We start from the raw sequence: 20,349 nt of genomic DNA on the forward strand, positions 1-20,349 counted from the left end.
AAAAGTTGCTAGTTGAGAAGCAGTGTAGTTTAGTGGAAAGAGCATGGGCTTGGGAGTCAGAGGACATGGGTTCTAATCCCGGCTCTGCAACTTGTCTGCTGGGCGACCTTAGGAAAGTCACTTAACTTCTCTGTGACTCAGTTTGTTCATCTGTAAAATGGGGACAACCTGATAACCTTGTAGCTACCCCAGTGCTTGGAACCGTGCTTGGCACATAGTAAGCACTTAACAAATACCACAATTATTATTATAATTATTAGGTGCAGAGGCTTTAGGCAGATTCTGGGAGAGGCGGTTTTTTCCCCTGAATAAATGGGGTATTTGCCCGGTGTATTTGTCCAGGGTTCAGGGCTCAGTGGGGTACCCACGGGGGCCCCATTAAGGTACTCTTCACCCCCATACCTCTGCCAAGAGGCCCATTCCTGGAATTCCTGGGTAGGAGAAGGAGGAAAAGGAGAAGGAGGAGGAAGACGAGGAGGAGGAGGATGAAGAGAGCATTGGCTCACCGTGGGCAGGGAATATGCCTGTTATATTGCTGTGTTGTACTCTCCCAAGCACTCAGTACAGTGCTCTGCACACAGTAAACACTTAAATAACTATGATTGATTGATTGAGGGCCAGGGGAGTAAATGCACTCTGGCAAGAAGGAAACGGGGTGATTTTTGACCTCCCTGGTTCCCTCTGCCAAAGTCTACCCAAGCCCTGGTTCTAGGGAAGCAGCATAGATTCAGTGGACAGAGCGCGAGCCTGGGAGTCAGAAGGACCTGGGTTCTAAACCTGATTCTACCAGTTGTCTGCTACAGGACCTAGAGCAAGTCACTTCATTTCCCTGTGCCTCAGTTCCCTCATCTATAAAATGGGTATTAAGACTGTGGGACAGGGACTCTGTTCAACCTGATTTCCTTGTATCCAGCCCCGGGCTTAGTATTCTGCCTGGCACATGATAAACACATTAAAAAAAACCACAAACCCCCAATTTTTTTCTAGAACCTTCCAGCTTTACCAGAAAGCAAAACCTTCCTCAAACCATGCTCATTCCCAGTTGATCCTAAGAAGTACAGGATGTATAATCTTATTATTTAACTTTTCCCAGGGATTCAGCTTCCTTTTTAAATGCGAAACCAGCCCATTACTCAATAAATTATTGTCATTCATTCAGCAATTGCTTTATGCAGATCACCGAACTAAACACTTGGAGAGGACACGACAACAGAGTTGGTAGACACATTCCCTGCCCACAACTATCAATCAATCAATCAATCACATTTGTTGAGCACTTACTGTGTGCGGAGGACTGAACTAAATGCTTGAGAGAGTACGATATAACAAAGTTGGTGGACAAATTCTTTGCCCACAATAAGCTTACACTCTAGAGGAAGAGACAGACATTAATGTAAATAAATGAATTACAGGTATGTACGTAAGTGCTGTGGAGCTGAGATGAGGGTGAATAAAGGAAGCATATCAGGGTGAGGCAGAAGGGAGTGGGAGAAGAGGAAATGAGGGCTTGGTCAGGGACGGGCCTCTTGGACGAGATGTGCCTTCAATAAGGTTTTGAAGGTTGGAAGAGTAATTGTCTATCTGGTATGAAGAGGGAGGGCATTCCAGGCAAGAGGAGGGCATGGGTGAGAGGTCGGTGGCAAGAAAGATGAGGTTGAGGAACAGAGAGTAGGTTGGCACCAGGAATGAAGTGTGCAGACTGTGTTGGAGTAGGAGACCACTGAGGTGAGGTAGGAGGGGGTAGGGTGATGACAGTGTTTTAAAGTCAGATTTTCTGTTTGATGCAGAGATGGATGGGCAACGACTGGAGGTTCCTGAGAAATGGAAAAGACAGACTGAACATTGTTGTGGAAAAATGACCCGAGCAGCAGAGTGCAGTATGGACTAGAATGGGAGGTGGGGAGGTCAGCAAGGAGGCTGATGCAGAAGTCAAGATGGGATAGGATAATTGCTTGGATTAACATGGCAGCAGTTTGTGTGGAGAGACAAGGGCGGATTTTAGTGACACTGTGAGGGACCCCCACATTTAGGGTGTGGGAGGCAGAGGAGGAGTCCACGAAAGAGTCTGAGAATGAACAGACAGAAAGATAGGAGGAGAACCAGAAAAGGACAGTGTCAGTAAAGCGGAAGTCGGATAATATTTCCAGGAGAAGGGGGCTTGCAACCAGAACGAGGTTATTGAAACTAAATATGTTCACGATTACAGGAAAAGACCAGAGCCCCCTGAGATGTTTTCGTTCTAAAACACCATTCTCCTTTATCTGTTCTCTCTGCCTGGAAAATAACTCAATGAATTCTTGAGGAGGTGTTAAACTTGGGACGAGACTGGCTCTAGGACTGCAGGCTGAGCTACGGCAGTATAATGAGAAGTGGAATGATAATAAGAAGAAGAAGAATAGTGGTATCAAGCACAATATGCCAAGCACTGTTCTAAGCACTGGGGTACATACAAGATCATCAGGTCCCACATGAGGCTCTCAGTCTAAGCAGGAAGAGGAGCAGGTATTGTACTCCCATTCTCGATTGAGAGAACTGAGGCACAGAGAAGTTAAGTGATTTGCCCAAGGTTGCACAGCAAGTACATGGAGGGGCCGGGATTTGAACCCAGGTCTTCTGACTCCCAGTCTCTTTCCAGTAAGCTACATTGCTTCTCTAATGCTGCTCTAATCAGAGGGGAGCTAATACATCCCTTGATTCCCGCAGAAAATGAAAATTTAAATAGGAGATATGGTTCCTATTGAATCCCATGAAGACCATCTGCTTTCTATTCCGGACATTAAAGTTTCAGATATAAATTCGCCAACCACAAAACGAGTCAAGTGACTCCCGCTCAATTCCGCTTTTTCGCCAGGCCAACATTGAAAGTAGAAGCTGATCAGCACTTTATATTTCCAGAGAACTTCTCCCGGCTAAGCTACTTCTCCTCTCATTTCACAGATGAGAAGAGATGCAGGGAAGGGAAATGGCTTTCTCAAGGTCATAGAACAGATACTGGACAAAATTAGGGTAAAGTCTCCTGAGTAACTGGGAACAGACTGCCGCATTGTGTCCCTCTCTCTCTGCAGCTGCCTATCGGTCCTGAAGCCGGGGATACCGTCCTCGGAATACCGAAGGAAGCAGGAACAGGGCTTAGATGCCGAGAAGTGGAGCTTAGATTCAAAGGTCTGTATTAATAGTAATAATAATAGTGGAGTTTGTTAAGCGCTTAGTATGCGTCAAGCGCTGTTCTAAGCACCGGGGAAGATACAGGATGATCAGGTCCCGAGGGCTTGCAATTTAAGTAGGAGGGAGAACAGGTATTGAATCCTCATTTTACAGACGAGGGAACTGAGGCCCAGAGAAGTGAAGTGACTTGCCCAAGGTCACAGAGCGGACAAGTGGCAGAGCCAGGATTAGAACCCTGGTCCTTCCGACTCCCAGACCCCTTACCCTTCTGACTCCCCTTACCCTATCGACTAGGCCACGCTGCTTTATACTCCTCAAAGTCTGACTACTTTTGGCAAGGATCTCCCGTCCAAACCTTTCATTCCAATTTAATTCCCTCAAGTCTAATTTCACAATTGTCCTCCTGGCTCATGACCTCTTGCAGTGGCTTCTGTCAAAAAGCCTCACCTAGATCTATTAACCTAGGGGTCACTGAACTCCCACTGGATCTTCTCTGCGGATTGTCAAAACCACCTAACTGGTGCTGTCAGCTTTTCATGAAGGTTTCCGCTCGCTTTAGTTGGGAAGGCAGTCACTAAAGTAAATGGCCTAGGAGGAAGGAGAAAAAGAGGATGGGGATCGGAGGTAGACTTGATCACTCAATCAGTCGTTTATTGAGTACCTACTGTGTGCAGAGCACTGTACTTAGGATTCGGGAGAGTACGACGGAGTTTGGCAGACATTTTTCCTGCCCAGAGGAGCTAGAGGAGAAACTTACAGTCTAATCTTACATAATGGTCTAGTCTGTAAGTTCCTTGTAGGGAGGGATCATGCCTACCAACTCTATCGTACGGTAACTCTCCCAAGCGCTTAGTACAGTGCTGTGCACACAGTAATTTTTCAAAAACTACCACCAATTGACTGACTGGCGTAAGCAACACGCAAAAGTGCTATGGGAGGTTGACAGAATATAAGTGCGCAGATGGCACAGGAATGATGAACCAACAGAAGGGGTGATGTAGCAGGGGATAGCAGAAATTAAACAGGGAAGGCATCCTGGAGGAAATGTGATTTCACAAGGGCTTTGAGAATGGGGAGATCTGAGGTCTGTCTAATTTTAAGAGGGAGGGCCTGAGCAAGAGGTCGATAGGTAAGAGAATCGTGGATGAGGCCCAGTGGATAGATTAGGAGGTCAGTCAGTCAATTAATTGTATTTAATGAACACTTACTGTATGCAAGACACTTGGGAGAGTATAACAATAGGTACATTCCCTGCCCACGGCTAGCTAGAGGGGGAAGAAAGAGTGCCAGCTGGCAGTAGTGGGAAAAGCATCGTCAGGAGTTTCTGCTTGAAATGGTGAGGAAGTTTCTGAGCTGTGCAGAGTTGTATGCGGAGCGATGTTTTTAAAATATGAATCTAAGTAGCAGAGTGAAGTATAGCATGGAGAGTTGTGGAGGCTGGAGGCAGGGAGCCCAGCGAAGAGGCTGATGCAGTAGACCAGCTAAGACAAGTGCCCGGACCAAGAGAGTGGACATCTGGAAATGTGGCAGAAAAAAACCACCACGAAAGGATTTGGTGACAGGTTGAATGTTGGGATCGAAAGAGACAGAGATGTCAAGGATACAGCCAAGGTTGCAGGCCTCTGGAGATGGGGATTGGTGGAAACTTAGTGGAAAGAAGGGATTTTGGAAGGAAGATGAGGAGTTTGATTTGGGACATATCGAGTTGGAGGTGCTGGAGGGCCATCCTTGGAGGGATGTGCTGGAGGCGGACCTAAGAGACGGCAGGAAACGAGAGAGGCCTGGGGTCGGGAGGTCGATTTGGGACTTGAAGCCATGGAAGTGGGTGAGCTCCCCAAGCAAGGGTTGATGTCGTCCAGGGTTTTGTCAGGACAACGAAGGTAGAAGAGACAGCCCGGTGTTGCCGGCTGTACTTTTCCTCTATCTGTCACGCTGCAAAGATGCCTGAAGCTGGGCTGCATTTTGGTCTGAAGGCACATTAATAATCCAGACAGGGCACAGTTGATTACGCTCTTCAGGCAACCGTGAAGAAGGATCTGGCTGGGATCCTGCTCCTAATGGAAAACAGGGGGATACCTGGTAGATTCCACCGTCGGTTCTCTCCTCTTCTTGAAGACCGTAAATTACAGAGGGATTTTTTTTCCCAGTGTGGAATCCGCTGAGGGGAAGCCTGTCTAAATATCTGAGGAAATATGTCTCCTCCGTCAGCAAATCTGGTTCCTTTTCCATTTTTCATATTAACGAGTGTATTTACTAAGTGTTTACAATATGCCAAACACTGGATTAGGTAAAGAATAATCAAATCAGAACCTGTCCCTGTCCCACAGAACTCACTAATTTTAATACTAATAGTACCGGTTAAGCGTTTACTATGTGCCAAGCACTATGGTATTCTTCCCATCTACATTCCTCTTTTTTTTAATGGCATTTATTAAGCGTTTACTACGTCCCAGGGATCGTTCCAAGTCCTTGGGAAGATACGAAGTAATCGGCTTTGTCAGTCCCTGTCCCACATGAGGCTCACAATCTTAATCCCCATCTTAAAAATGAAGGAACTGAGGCTCAGAGAAGTGAAGACCCTTGCCCAAGGTCACACAGCACATAAGTGGCAGGTCCGGGATTAGAACTCGGGTCTTTCTGACACCCAGGCCAGAGCTCTATCCACTAGATCACACCGCCCCTTCTTTGATTGCAATGGGAGTGATTCCATCGGAAGCTTTCAGCAGTGCCACATTCATGGGACAAATAATTTTTTTAAAGTTGCACAAAAGTCCTTAGCTTTTGGGGGTTTTTTATGGTACTGGTTACGTACTTACTAGGTGCCAGGCAGTGGATACAAGCTAATCAGGTTGGACACAGTCCCTGTCCCACATGGGGCTCACAAGTCTTAATCCCCATTTTACAGATGAGGTAACGGAGGCACGGAGAAGTTAAGTGTCACATAACAGACAAGTGGCGGAGCCGGGATTAGAACCCAGGTCCTTCTGACTCCCAGGCCCGTGCTCTACCCACTAGGCCACACTGCTTCTCTACGCAACTGGTGGCTGGCCATTCATTTATTCAGTCATATTTATTGAACATTTACTGTGTGAAAAGCACTGTACTAAGCGCTTGGAAGAGTACAAAATAACAATAAACAGACACAATCCCTGTCGGCATACGCCCGAGTCTTCCTCAGTTTTGGTTTCCCACCTCTTCATTCATTCAATTGTATTTATTGAGCACTTACTGTGTGCAGAGCACTATACTGAGCACTTGGGAGAGTACAATACAACTTGTTACAATCCATGGTATTGTACATTCCAAGCGCTTAGTACAGTGCTCTGCACATAGTAAGCGCTCAATCAATACTATTGAATGAATGAATTGAATGAATCTGAGCACTTGCTTTGTGCAGGACACTGTACTAAGCACTTAAGAGAAGACAATCCAGTTGGGAGACACAATCCTTGCCCTCAAGGAGCCTTCAGTTCACAGAGATGTCCTAAGGGCATCTTAAGCTCAGTATGTCTCCAGATGAACTCATTTTCCCGCTCCAACCCTCTCTTCCCATCAATCAATGGTACTTACTGAGCGCAGAGCACTGTGCTAGTCCTCCAAATACCTTCCCCAACCCAGGTGACATCACCATCCTCCTTATCTCTGAAATCTGCACTCGAAGAATTATCATCCGCTCCTCTCCCTTTCATCCCTCTCAGGGTGGCACCTGGAGAGTTTCCAGTCCTCTACCAGTCTTGGCTATGGGAGGGAGAGTCAAGCAAAGGCCTGACCGTTCCATTCCTAGCTTGGCCAGTGGCTGGCAAGTGGAAGGCAATCTGCTACAAGTCAAAACTCAAACATGCTGGGCAGCAGCGGCATGGGACAGAGTCGAGGGCGGAGACTCGAGTTGACCGCGTGCGAGGCGGCGATGGTAACCACCACTTCCAGATTTTTACCAAGAAAACTCTCTGAATACACTACCAGCGTGATTGCAGGTGGAGAGCGGGGGGTTCTGGGAGAGACGTGTCCGCGGTGTCGCCATGGGTCGGAAACGACTCGACGGCATAAGACAAGACCACCCCCTTTCAAGTCTCACATTCAGCCTATTGCTAAATAAAGTTGATCCTTCCCTTCCCCTCCATCCAAACAGCCCAGACTCTGGATCCCTTGCTCATCTTATCCTGGCTAAACTGTTGTATCGACCTCCTCACTGCTCTCCCTCCTTCCAACTTCTTCCCTCTCCAATCTATACCTTGCTCTGCCGCTTTATAATATCACGTCTCTCCAGTCCTTAAAAACCTTCAATGGTTACCCACTCCTTTGTACATCAAGGACTTTAGTTAAGGTACTCCATCAGTTCGCTCCCTCAGTCACCCAGGAATGGTATTTATTGAGCACTTTCTGTGCACAAAGCATTGCACTGAGTGCTTGGGAGAGCGGAGAAGCAGCATGGCTCAGTGGAAAGAGCATGGGCTTTGGAGTCAGAGGTCATGAGTTCGAATCCCAGCTCTGCCACTTGTCAGCTGTGTGACTGTGGGCAAGTCACTTAACTTCTCTGGGCCTCAGTTACCTCATGTGTAAAATGGGGACTAAGACTGTGAGCCCCATGTGGGACAACCTGATTCCCCCGTGTCTCCCCCAGCGCTTAGAACAGTGCTCTGCACATAGTAAGCGCTTAACAAATACCAACATTATTATTATTATTATTAGTACAATTAAACAGACCCGTTCTCTGCCCGCAATGAGATTTGTCACCCCAGCTCATGCCCTTCCTTCATCACTCTTCATTCCCTCTGGACTGTAAGCTTATCGTGGACAGGGAATGTGTCTTTTATATTGTTCTATTGTACTCTCCGTGCGCTTAGTACAATTCTCTGCACATAGTAAGTGCTCAATAAATGACTGACTTCATTTCTCCCCACCTCACCTCTCTGTGCCTCATTCCCAACTTTCCTGTCTCCCGCCCGAAACTCCCATCCCTCCCCATTTTTAAAGTTTTTCCAATAATCTCACCTCATCTGGTAACCGTCCCCAATTAATTTTTTCTTCTCTCATATTCGCATCCTTCCTACTTTCAGGATAGCACTTTTGCTCCAGCTGCATTGTTGCACATACTGATTTAAATACTTGGCTATTCCTCCTAGCTGTAAACTGTCTGTATCTTCCATTAGATTTTAAGCTTCTTGTGGATAGGGTTCAGGTTTCCTTACTCTATTGTACTCTCCCAAGCCCTCATTATACAGAGTAGCTCAATATATATTATATTACTGTACATATATTATTTATCGATTGGTTAGTTGATAGGACAGCTATGAAGTTGTCTCAGGGCACCTCCAAGTTTCTCCAAAACGGCACAGAGCATGATGTGATCAAACGTACTGGCTAAAAACAAGCTTTAACCTCACTTGAAAAATATTACTGTAAATCTCTAATGTGATTTTCTTAACTGACAGAATGTCATTTTGTGGTGCAATAACCCTCTTGAATTTCAAAATGTGTGAGATGCACCGCAAAGTGAGCAATCTTCTTTTTTCCCATAAATCTTTGGTATTATCAACTGTAGTTTTATCTGCTTTCAGAAACCTAACCCCAGTGGTTCACAGGGAAAAATCAAATACCATACCCACTCGCATAAACCTCTCCACTGCATAATCTTGCCACCCTCCAGGTTTTTGAGGAGGAAATCAAATATTGTTTTAGCATCACTTACAGGGAGTTGCAAACAGGGATACTGGTATGTCCAGGATGGGGAGTTTCTTCTTTAAAATGGGTGTGCTCCAGGATAAGAAGAGGCGAGGATAGGGAAGGAGGGATTAGCATAATTCATTGAGTGAATTATGGTAATTACGGATTGCCATAATTCATAATTCGCAGCACTTGGGAGCATGCAATAGAAGAGATTCAGTCTCAAGTGCCTTCTTTCTTATCTCTTATTTCTCCTCAAGATTCACCCTCTTTTTCCTCCTCCTCTTCCCTTATCTATTCTCAATTCCCTGTACAATGTCAGCTTGTCCTCTAGACTGTAAACTCACTGTTGCCAGAGAACGCGCCTACCAACTCTGTTATAGGGTACTCTCCCAAGCACTTAGTACAGTGTTCTGCACCTAGTAGGCACTCAAATACAATTAATCGATTGATTGAATTGTTCCTTTTCTGATCGTGGCCTAGTGGAAAGACCCGTGGCCTGGGAGGGAGATGACCTGGGTTCTAACCCCAACTCTACCACTTACCTGCTGCGAGACCTTAGTCGAGACACTTAACTTCTCCGTGACTCAATTTCCTCATCTGTCAAATGGAAATTCGTTATCTTTTCTACCTCCTACTTAGTCTGTGAGCCCCATCTGGTTCAGGGACACTGTCCAACCTGATTATCTTGTCTCTACCCCAGTGCTTCCCTCTCAGGGTGGCACCTGGGGAGTTTCCAGTACTCTACCAGTCTTGACTATGGGAGGGAGAGTCAAGCGGAGGCCTACTCATTCCATTCCTAGCTTGGGCAGTGGCTAGCAAGTGGAAGGCGATCTGCTACAAGTCAAAACTCCCCCGCGCTGGGCATCAGCAGCACGGGAAGAGAGCCGAGGGCGGAGACTCAAGTTGACTGTGCGGAAGGAGGCATTGGTAAAACGCTCCCGGATTTTTACCAAGAAAATTCTCTGGATCCACTACCAGAACGATTGCAGATGGAGAGCGGGGCGTTCTGGGAGAGATGTGTCCGTGGTGTCGCTATGGGCTGGAGACAGCTCAACGGCGTAAGACCAGACCCCAGTGCTTAGAAAAGTCCTTGGAACATAGCAATTGCTTAACCCATACCACAACTATGCTTAACAAATACCACTATTATTATTATTGTAATTACTAATAATAAAATATGCAAAAATGTAGGACCGTAATGCAAATAAATATGGTATAAATATATATTATATAATGTGTGAGCTGTTACCATTATCATCATCATCAAGAAAATTCATTTGAATACCTACTGAGCAATGCAGAGCACTGTATTCAGAATCTGGTGAGCATTCAAAATAAATCGCACATATATAATAGGTCAAAAAAGACAGGATACATGTAAATGCTGCGTAAATAATGCATAATAATGCCTATCACAAATGCAATCAAAAAGGCGATAAGCAAATAGCCAAAACCCCAATGAATAAAGTGGCCGGAGGAGGTCATTTTTAGGAGGGAATTGAAGGAGAGGAAGAATGCTTTGGCATTGCAAACAAAGGGGACTGATTGATTCATTCATTCAATCGTATTTATTGAGTGTTTTACTGTGTGCAGAACACTGTATTAAGCACTTGGAAAGTACAATTGGAATGAGCAATCACTCAATCAATCAATTAATCATATTTATTGAGCACATATTGTGTGCAGGGCACTGTACGAAGCACTTGGGAGAGTACATCACACTATAATAGACACATTCCCTGCCCACCACGAGCTTATAGTCTAGAGGGGGAGAAAAGTGAGTAATTAATCAATGAGCAGTTACTGCACACACAGCTCCTTACTAGGCACTTGGGAGAGTACAATACAATAGGATAAGTTCAGCTCCCAAGTTTACAGACTAAAGGGAAGGCAGGAAAGTGAAGAGGTAGAGCCAGTTAAGACTTTAATTGGCAGGAACAGCATTTAAGTAGTAGGTAACCAGCTGAAGGTGAGGAGTTTTGTTGGAGAGGCAGTGGAATTCCACGGTAGATTTTTGAGGACGGGAGTGATGTGCTCTGAAAGGCTTTTTAGCAAAAGGACTCATGCTGGGAAGGGATAAGGGCTTCTACCAGATTGGTCTTGAGAACCTGAACACCCAGGGGCGGATCTGTGAAATACACTTTCCATTTTTATTGAGGTTGCAACAAAGGAAAGAGCTTTTTTATTTGATTGATTTTTGTTTGTATTGTATTTGTTAAACACACAAACTTCATCCCCACTGTTGTGCTCACAAGCTTAAACCCCATTTTCCAGATGAGGTAACTGTAGCCAAGAGAAGCGAGTGACTTACCAAAGGTTACAGAGCCGACGTGTTTGAAGTGAGATTAGAACCCAGGTCCTTCTGACTTCCAGGCCTATGCTCTATCCACTAGGGCACACTACTTCTTTAAATGGCAATAGGAGGGATTTCAGGGGGACATATGAAAAAGTCCCTGTGGATGAATGTTGTAAGACGATGGGGGGACATGTCTATTAACTCTCCCCAGGGCTTAGTACTGTAGTGCTCTGCATCCAATGAGTGCTCAATAAATACCACTGATTGATTGGTAATGGTCTGGTTTGTTGAGAAATCTGGAATCTCCTCTGAGGGTTTAGGTTTGGGAGATGATTTAGGGGTTAAAGTTGGTTTAAAGAGCTGCTCAGATAGAGGATAGGTGAATATTGGTACATGGGTTTGCGGGAAGCACAGCATTCTGCCCTTTGCCCAAGTGGACAATGAAAGGATAAATGTTAACTAAACGCCCATTAATCACCCAGTAAAGCTGAGAAACAAGAGCTCAGAGTTCTCAGGGAAATGGGTCTGGAATCCTGAGAAACTGGATCCAGCAGGAGTCGGGGGGAGGGAGCTGGGAGAGGGGTGTGATCGGGAAGCTACTAGTCAAACCACCTCTGAGGTTGCCGCAGGAAGGTCGAGAACCTTCCATCAAGGCTCAGCCCACAGGAAAAAGTCCCAGGACCAGGAATACTGGGTATGGTGCCCATAGATTCAACTACCGAAGTCGGGTTTTTTCATGGTATTTGTTGAGCGCTTGCTTTGTGCCAGGCACTGTACTATGCACTGAGGTAGTACAAGCTAATCAAGTTGGACACAGTCCCTGTCCCACATGGAGTTCACAGTTTCAATCCCCATTTTACAGAGGAGGTAACAGAAGCACAGAGAAGTTAAGTGACTCACCCAAGCTCCCACGGCAGAGCAGTGGCGGAGCCGTGATTAGAACCCAGATCCTGCTGACTCCCAGGCCCATGTATGTTCTATCCTCTAGGCCACACTGCTTCTCTAAGTAAACAGGAATTAACCATTTTCCCTCAAATCCCAGTGATTTCAGTTCTTAAATTCACCAGACGTATTCATGCTTGAGTGATTGAAGTATTGCAGAATATTATCCAGGACTCTGATCTTCAGGGTGTTTTTACGTTTCATTAGTTTAAACTTTTCAGAAGAGTTTACACAAAAGCCACATGGCATTCTCTTAAAAACGATACTTAGGGCTTGCAGCGTTCCAAGCCTGGGGCCAAGAAAACTACACACTACAATGCAACCACTCATCTGCCCAAACGCTTTTTGGAGGGATATGAATTCTCAATTCTTTCCTTTTGATGTCTTCCGGCAGAGCCAACTGCAACAATCTGAAGCTATTTAAAACAAGGATAAACAGTAGTGATGGAAGAGACACTCTTCAAATGCATTCAACTGGCCAGGCAAAGATTGCCTTCTTTTTGGGGGGGCAGTTATAACAAAGAACCTAGCAATAGATGCATGAAATAACTTTAGTTTGTTTAGAAGAGCCAGACTTGGAAAAAGATCACCTCTCCGCTTGGGGTACAAACACGCATTTCTTCAGGAACACCACGGGTGATCAAGGGGAGCTTATTCTCCATGGAGAATCAGCACGTGGGATGTGGTAAGAATTGAAAAATGGAAGGATTCAAAAGCGCGTTGTGGGCAGGGAATGTGACCGTTTGTTGTCGTACTGTACTCTCCCAAGCACTTTAGTAGAGTGCTTTGCACACAGTAAGGACTCAATAAATACAATTGAATGAATGAATGAATGAAAAGTCCCTGGTGGACCCACCCCATTTCAAAATTACAACTGAGGTAGTAGTCCGATCCAGAAAAAGCAACTCCAATAGGTATGGAACAATCCCATTTATAAAATAATAATAATAATGTTGGTATTTGTTAAGCGCTTAACATGTGCCAAGCACTGTTCTAAGTGCTGGGGTAGATACAAGGTAATCAGGTTGTCCCATGTGGGGCTCACAGTCTTAATCCCCATCTTTCAGATGAGGGAACAGAGGCCCAGAGAAGTTAAGTGACTTGCCCAAGGTCACACGGCAGCCAAGTGTGCTTTAGAGAGCTAGAACGAGTCGATACCTTGCGGCCGGGGGCGGTGGGGAGTGTTTGAATAAGGAAAGTTGGCTCATAGCAAGGTAGAGCCTTCAGATTTATATATCTAAGAGGGACCAGGTAGAAAATGAAACTTAGAGGTGGGAAAAGGAGTTACGATTCAGCAGGGATTCAGTATCCTTCCCCGAGCATCAATGAACACTCATTATTTTACAAAATGTGACATTACATGCAACACTTTCCCACCCTCTAGACTGTAAGTTTGTTGTGGGCAGGGGATGTGTCTGTTATATTGCTATGTTATACTCTCCCACTTGCTTAGTACAGTGCTCTGCACACAGTAAACACTCAGTAAATACCATTGATCGATTCTCTTCTCCATCCACTGCCCTCCTGTAACTTCTCCTTCCACTGCAGGCATAAACTCTCTTCTTTCTTTCTCCCCATCTGAAATAACAGGCATGAAGCCACGTCCTTTTTTGCGGAGCCCCACAAAGCCTCCTTCAAGCTGCCTTTAGGTGCCCAGTAGCTGCCAGCGGTCCTAAGGGCCAACTGAGAAGCAGCAAGGCCTAGTGGAAAGAGCATAGACCAGGGAGTAAGAGAACACGGGTTCTAATTCTGCTGTGTAACCTTGGGCAAATCATTTAACTTCTCCGTGCCTCAGTTTCCTCACCTGTTAAATGGGGCTTCAATAACTGTTCTCTTTCCTACTTAGACTGTGAGCGATATCTGGGACAGGACACGTGTCTGATCTGAATATCTTGCCCTAGAACTTAGAACAGTGCTTCGCACATAGGAAGAGTTTATCAAATACCATGATTATTATCATTTCTGCTAGTACCCTCAACCATTCCCAGGTTTACTGTGAAAAGTTTACGGGCAAAACATTTGACAGAGGGAAAATATCCCAAGAGATGTTGCAGAAACATCCCAGTTTGGGTCATTCATATTCTGTTGGGAGCACTCTAGTATTAAGGCTAGACTAGATTTTCCACATGTCTTTTATTGAAATTACTGGATTTAAGGACTCTGAATTGGTTTTTTGTTGTTGTTGGTTTTTTTTTTAAAAAAAAGCCCTTCAGATGATGGTCTCCTCACTTTTTTTTTTTTTTTGGCCATTCTAGGAAGGAAATAGGTCCCTAAGGACTCTCCGTATTGCAGGGAGCTAGGGAAATAGGGGAAATGGCTATGTTCACGGAAAGGGTAACAATAATAATAGTAAGGTTATTTATTGCTATCGGAACTAGTACTATATCACGCTATTACTCTTTATAGCAAGAAAGACCATGTTTATTACCGTAGGAAATAAGAAAAGGAAAGTGTAAATGTTCCAGGACAAAGACAGCTTTTGGAAAGATTTTAATACCAAAATACCTTTCACGGATGTTGCAATAATAAGAATCGAGACTCTGGTTTTGGCCTAAGCCCAGGACCATCTGCGCTAAGAGCTGCAGTTCCTTATACCACTGGCCTCGAGTCTTTCCAGCAGCTTCCTCACCTGACACTTTGACTCTCTCTTCAGTCGATCGATTGTATTCACTGAGCACCTACCGTGTGCAGAGCACTGTACTTAGCTCTTGGGAGAACATTCATGCATTCAGTTGTATTTATTGAGCAAAACACTATTCTAAGTGCTTGGAAGAGTACAGTATTACAATAAACAGACACATTCCCTGCCCACAGAGAGCTTACAGTCTAGAGGGGGACAAGGGGCGCTGGTATAGTAGAAGCGTACGTATGAAGTATTAGAGGTTTGAGGGCTCAAAGCCTGTGAAACTACCCATTAGATAGCCCACACGCCTTACTGAACTCCACTCATGACAACTGCCTGCTGAATTCTTGACCATAAGCTCCTTGTGGACAGGGAATGTGACTACCGACTGTTATACTGTTACGTGAGAAGCAGCGTGGCTCAGTGGAAAGAGCACGGGCTTGGGAGTCAGAGGTCATGGGCTCGAATCGCGGCTCTGCCACTTGTCAGCTGTGTGACTGTGGGCAAGTCACTTCACTTCTCTGGGCCTCGGTGACCTCATCTGTAAAATGGGGATTAAGACTGTGAGCCTCAAGTGGGACAACCTGATGACCCTGTATCTACCCCAGCGCTTAGAACAGTGCTCTGCACACAGTAAGCGCTTAACAAATACCAACATTATTATTATATGGTACTCTCCCGAGTGCTTAGTACACTGCTCTGGACCCAGTGAGTGCTCCATCAATTGACTGAATGATTCTGAGGCTTAGCGATTACCACGAAGCCCTTTGGGAATCTGAATTATCCGGCCTTCCTTCAAGGGGAAGATGAACAAGCTATTCTTTCATTCATTCATTCAACTGTGTTTATCGACGGCTTATTGTATGCAAAAAACTACATTAAGCAATTAGGAGAATACTATATAACAATAACAATCACTCATCCTATCCCGACTGGATTACTGCATCGGCTTCCTTTCTGACCTCCCAACCTCCTGCCTCTCCCCACTCCAGTCCAGACGTCACTCTGCTGCCCGGATTATCTTTCTACAGAAAGGTTCAGGGCACGTCGCCCCCTTCCTCAGAAATCTCCAGGGATTGCCTATCAAGCTCCATATCAAACTAAAACTCCTCACTGTTGGCTTCAAAACTCTCCATCGCTTTGCCCCTTCTTACCTCACCTCCCTTCTCTCCTTCAACATTCCAGCCCACCCACTCTGCTCCTCTGGTGCTGGCCTTCTCGCTGTGCCTCGATTTCGCCGGTCCCGCCTTCGACTTCTTGCCCACATCCTTCCTCTTGCCTGGAACACCCTCCCTCCTCAAATCCAAACAATGACTCTTCCCCCCTTCAAAGCCCTACTGAAGGTGCACCTCCTCCAAGAGGCCTTCCCAGATTGATCCCCCCTTTTCCTCAGCTCCCCCTCCCTTCTGCGACACCTCGACTCACTGCCTTTGCTCTTCCTCCCCCAGCCCCACAGCACTTACGTATATATGTATACACTGCACACTGTAAGCGCTCAATAAATACGATTGAAAGAATGAATGTCTCTATCTATAATTCCATTTATTTGTATTGATGCCTGTTTACTTGCTTTGATGTCTGTCTCTCCCCTCTAGACTGTAAAGCCGGTGTGGGCAGGGATTGTCTCTATTGCTGAATTGTACCTTCCAAGCGCTTACTATAGTGCTCTGCACACAGTAAGTGCTCAAAAAATACAACTGAATGAAGGATGAATAAACAGACACATTCCCTGCCCTCAACAACCTCACAGTTGAGAGGGGGACGCAGACATCAATATAAATAAATAAACCTAATTGCACAATGCTACACTCTCAGAACTGGGCAGAGAAATTCAGAGTAGAACTCAGAGATCCTGATGGGATAGCCCTCTTTACTAGGCTGACTCACTGTTTTCCACAAATACCATCTGCTGAATGACAACAATTGTTGTCAGTTTTTTATTTCACAAGATTTTTTCAGTTTAGGGGTTTGAACTCAAGATGTTTTGCTCCCACCGGAAGTTCCAGGGATGATTTTTTTTGTGGTGTTTCAGTTCTATGTGTCACGCAATGTCCAAAGCACCGGTGAAGATACAGTCCCTGTCCCACATAGGGCTCCCAGTTTAAGGAGAGCAGTTACAGAATCCCGATTTTGCAGTTAAGGAAACGGGGGCATAGAGAAATTAAGTGACTTGGCCAAGGTCACACAGCAGGCAATTGGCTGTGCTGGGATTAGAACCCGGGTCCTGGCTACCAGGCCAGCAATAAGCCGGGCCAGGTGCTTTAGGGGAAGCAGCATGGCGTAGCAGATAGAGAACGGTCCTCGGAGTTAGAAAGTCATGGGTTCTAATCCCAGCTCCACCCCCTGTCTGCTGGGTGGCCTTGGGCAAGTCATTTCGCTTCTCTGGCCTCGGTTACCTCATCTGTGAAATGAGGATTGAGACTGTGAACCCTATGTGGGGCAGGGACTGCGTCCAACTCGATTTGTTCGTATCCACCCCAGCGTTTAGTACAGTGCCTGGCACCTAGTAAGCGCTTAAAAAATACCACAATTATCATTTTTATTACTATTTATCCACTAGGCCATGCTGCTCTCCAGGGACGACGTTTGATTCCCTCAGGAGGCCTCTGCAACACCGCTAATATCTCCTGCAGGACGCAGCTTTGGCCAGCTTCCCTTTCTCTCTCCCTCCCTTTCCTCCCCATCTCCCTCCCTTTCCCTCCGCCCCTTGTACTGGGACTGGAGGATCTGAAACACAAATGGATGGGCGGTGTTTTTAATCCTCGGATAGCAACACTAGCCACAGAGCACAGGAGGAGGGAGCGAAGGAGGGGAGTCTTAGGGCTATTTATTTCTGGACGTTGCTTTGTCCCACATAATTCCGATGTCTGAGAACTGCCATAGCGGTGACATTCACATCAGGGTGCCTGGGAGGACAAGGGTGAAGGAAAAGGAGGGAGAGGAGGGGAGGAGAGAAAGATGTCTCCCCAGCAGCAAGCGTATTACTTATACTTATTGAACATTTTCTGTGTGCAGAACACTGTATTAAGCGCTTGGGAGAGTACAGTACACTTTGAAGGGGAATATTAACTAGTCAAACCGGTCATTCAAGACCACAGACACTCTGGATGCCACTCACAAGGTGCTGAAGTGGCAGAGGGTAGATGTGAAATGGGGAGATTTGAAATTAGCCAGGGAAGATCCATGATTCCGGAAGGCTTTGAAGGATGGGGAGAGCTGTGGCCCAACAGACTTGAAGAGGGAGGGAATTCCAAACCGGAGGAAAGGTGTATTCAAGGGGGAGAGATGAGAACGAGGCAAAGTGAGTAAGGTTGGCTTGAGAGCAATGAAGAGTGCAAGCTGGAATTTAGTGAGAGACCTCCACTCTCTGGATACCTTCCCTCCCACCCCCACCTTCCAATTTCCAAAGGTACCATGCCTCCTTTGGTCTTATTCATTCAATCAGTCCGATTTATTAAGCGTTTACTATGTGCAAAGCACTTTAAGTGCTTGGGAGAGGACAATAGAATAATCAACAGATACAGTCCCTGCCCACAACGCATTTACAGTCTAGACATGAAGCTTATCCAACCTACCTTCTCATGACATACAAATCCACACCCTCAACCCCATGCTCTCCACTGAACTCAATCCCCTCTCTTTCCAATCTCATACTGCAACTTGCAGGCCTGGATCACCTCCACAGTACGCTTCCTCTGCTCTCGTGCTTAGCACGGTGCTCCGCACGTAGTAAGCACTCAAAAAATATGACCGATTGTGCTCAAGCCGCAGAGCACTTCTGGTGGAAATCCAGATGCCAGGTTGATCCTGTCCAACTCAAACTCATCCTCATATAACTCTGCCTTCTCCCTCTGCTCAGGAACAACACTTCTCCCGCTTATTAACTCCCATATCCGTTGCTCATGCCAGCCGTTTCAGACTTTTAATCCCCTCCTCCCCCACCTCTTGCCTCTAATGATCTTGCCACATATTTCACCTATTAAACTGAAACCTCCTTAAAAGCTCCCCTGCAGCTCTCCAGTTCCATCCTCCTCCTGCTCCCTCCTCCACTCTCCCATCCTTCTCAGGAGTACCTCAAGAGGTCTCCCACCTCCCCTTAAATTCTACCCCCTCCACGTGAGCCTCTAATTTCATCCCTCTGCACCTTATTAAAACAATTAAAACACTTACCCCCTCCCTGACCACCATCTTCAACCACTCACTCTCCAACAGCCCCTATCCCACCTTCTTTGAAACATTCCCATATATCCCCTCTCCTAAAATAAAATAAAAACCCAACCCTCTTTCGACCCAACGACATCCTCCATTAATTGCCCCGTCTTCCTCTGACCTTACTTTCCAAACTCCTTAAGTGAATCGCTTCCACTTCCTTGCCTCCGCTTCCTCTCTCTGACCCCTGAAATCTGGCTTCCTCCCTCTCTCCTTCACAAGAACTGCCCTCTCTGGGGTCATCAATGAGAGGGCAGTAGTGACGCTTATCTTTGAATCGCTATTCCTAGGGGCCCCGACGCAGCTGACGAAAGCGGGAGAATGGACAAATTCAAGCCACGTAGGCTGGCCGGCACAGTTTTAAAAAAGGGTTTTGTGGGAGGGGAGATTTTACGTACCTCTGCTTGCTCCATCTGGAGTCAGGGTGGTACAGCTGGGAGTGATTCTGCCGCCCAAATGCAACATCTCGGGGATGTTTAAAGCTGGAAGTCTTGGGTTTAGGGTTTGGGGAAGTTTGGGGTTTCTGACTACCTCAAATGGGACATAGAGCTTCATCCTGTCTGGCAGTTGTCACGTGTGAGGTGCATGTTTCCACCCATGACAAAATTGGGGGTTGGGGAGATGAGGCGTCGTTCTATTTTGTATCAGCATTCCTAGGGATCTAGGACCTACGGAAAGGGTTCAGAGAGCCTCAAATATGGGCTTTGAGAGGAGTCTGCTTTTTATATTCCTTAAAATGAAATTTAAATATACCTTAGTCTTATAAAAAGAAGCAGCATGGCATAGGGCACAGATCACAGGCCTGGGAGTAAGAAGGTCATGGGTTCTAATCCCGATTCTGACACTTGTCTGCTGTGGGACCTTGGGCCAGTCACTTCACTTCTCTGTGCCTCAGTTACCTCATTTATAAAATGGGGATTGAGGTTGTGAGCCCCACATGGGACAGGGACTGTGTCCAACTAGATCTGCTTGTATCCACCCCAGTTTTTAGTAGAGTGTCTGGCACATAATAAGCGCTTCGATACCACTATTATTATTATTTTGAATCAATTAATCATATTTACTGAGCTCTCACTATGGACAGAGCACTGTATTAAATGCTTGGAAGCATACAGAATAACAGAGTTGGTAGACACATTCCCTGTCCACGACGAGCTTACGGTCTCGAGGGGGAGGCAGATATTAACGTAAATAAATTACGGAAAGGTACGTAATTCCAATGACCTCCTTCTCGCCAGTTCCAATTGCTTCTACTCCATGCTTAACTTCCCTGACCCCTCGGCTGTCTACAAGGCTGCTCACTATTCTCTTCTCCTGGAAACACTGTTTAATCATGGCCTCTCTGAAACTGTCCTCTCCACACTCTCCTCCTGTCTCTCTGGCTGCTCATTTTCAGTCTCTTTTTCAGGCTGTTTCTCTGCCTCCCACACCCTAATGGTGGGAATCC

At 46.0% G+C, this 20,349-nt stretch overlaps 1 protein-coding gene and 2 non-coding genes across 3 annotated transcripts in view; 2 read left to right on the top strand and 1 right to left on the bottom strand.

Moving 5' to 3' along the window:
- ABAT (4-aminobutyrate aminotransferase) overlaps positions 1 to 20,349 on the bottom strand; it is a 137,802-nt gene that overhangs the window by 110,176 nt on the left and 7,277 nt on the right. The window lies entirely within an intron of this gene.
- LOC114809411 lies at positions 6,854 to 6,991 on the top strand. Its single transcript, XR_003757197.1, has one exon. It is a non-coding gene; the product is annotated as a small nucleolar RNA SNORA7 (small nucleolar RNA).
- LOC114809765 lies at positions 9,537 to 9,674 on the top strand. The gene has a single exon (XR_003757543.1). It is a non-coding gene; the product is annotated as a small nucleolar RNA SNORA7 (small nucleolar RNA).

The sequence above is a fragment of the Ornithorhynchus anatinus genome, chromosome 2 (assembly GCF_004115215.2).
Source record: "Ornithorhynchus anatinus isolate Pmale09 chromosome 2, mOrnAna1.pri.v4, whole genome shotgun sequence".
In the NCBI taxonomy this organism is placed as follows: Eukaryota; Metazoa; Chordata; class Mammalia; order Monotremata; family Ornithorhynchidae; genus Ornithorhynchus; species Ornithorhynchus anatinus.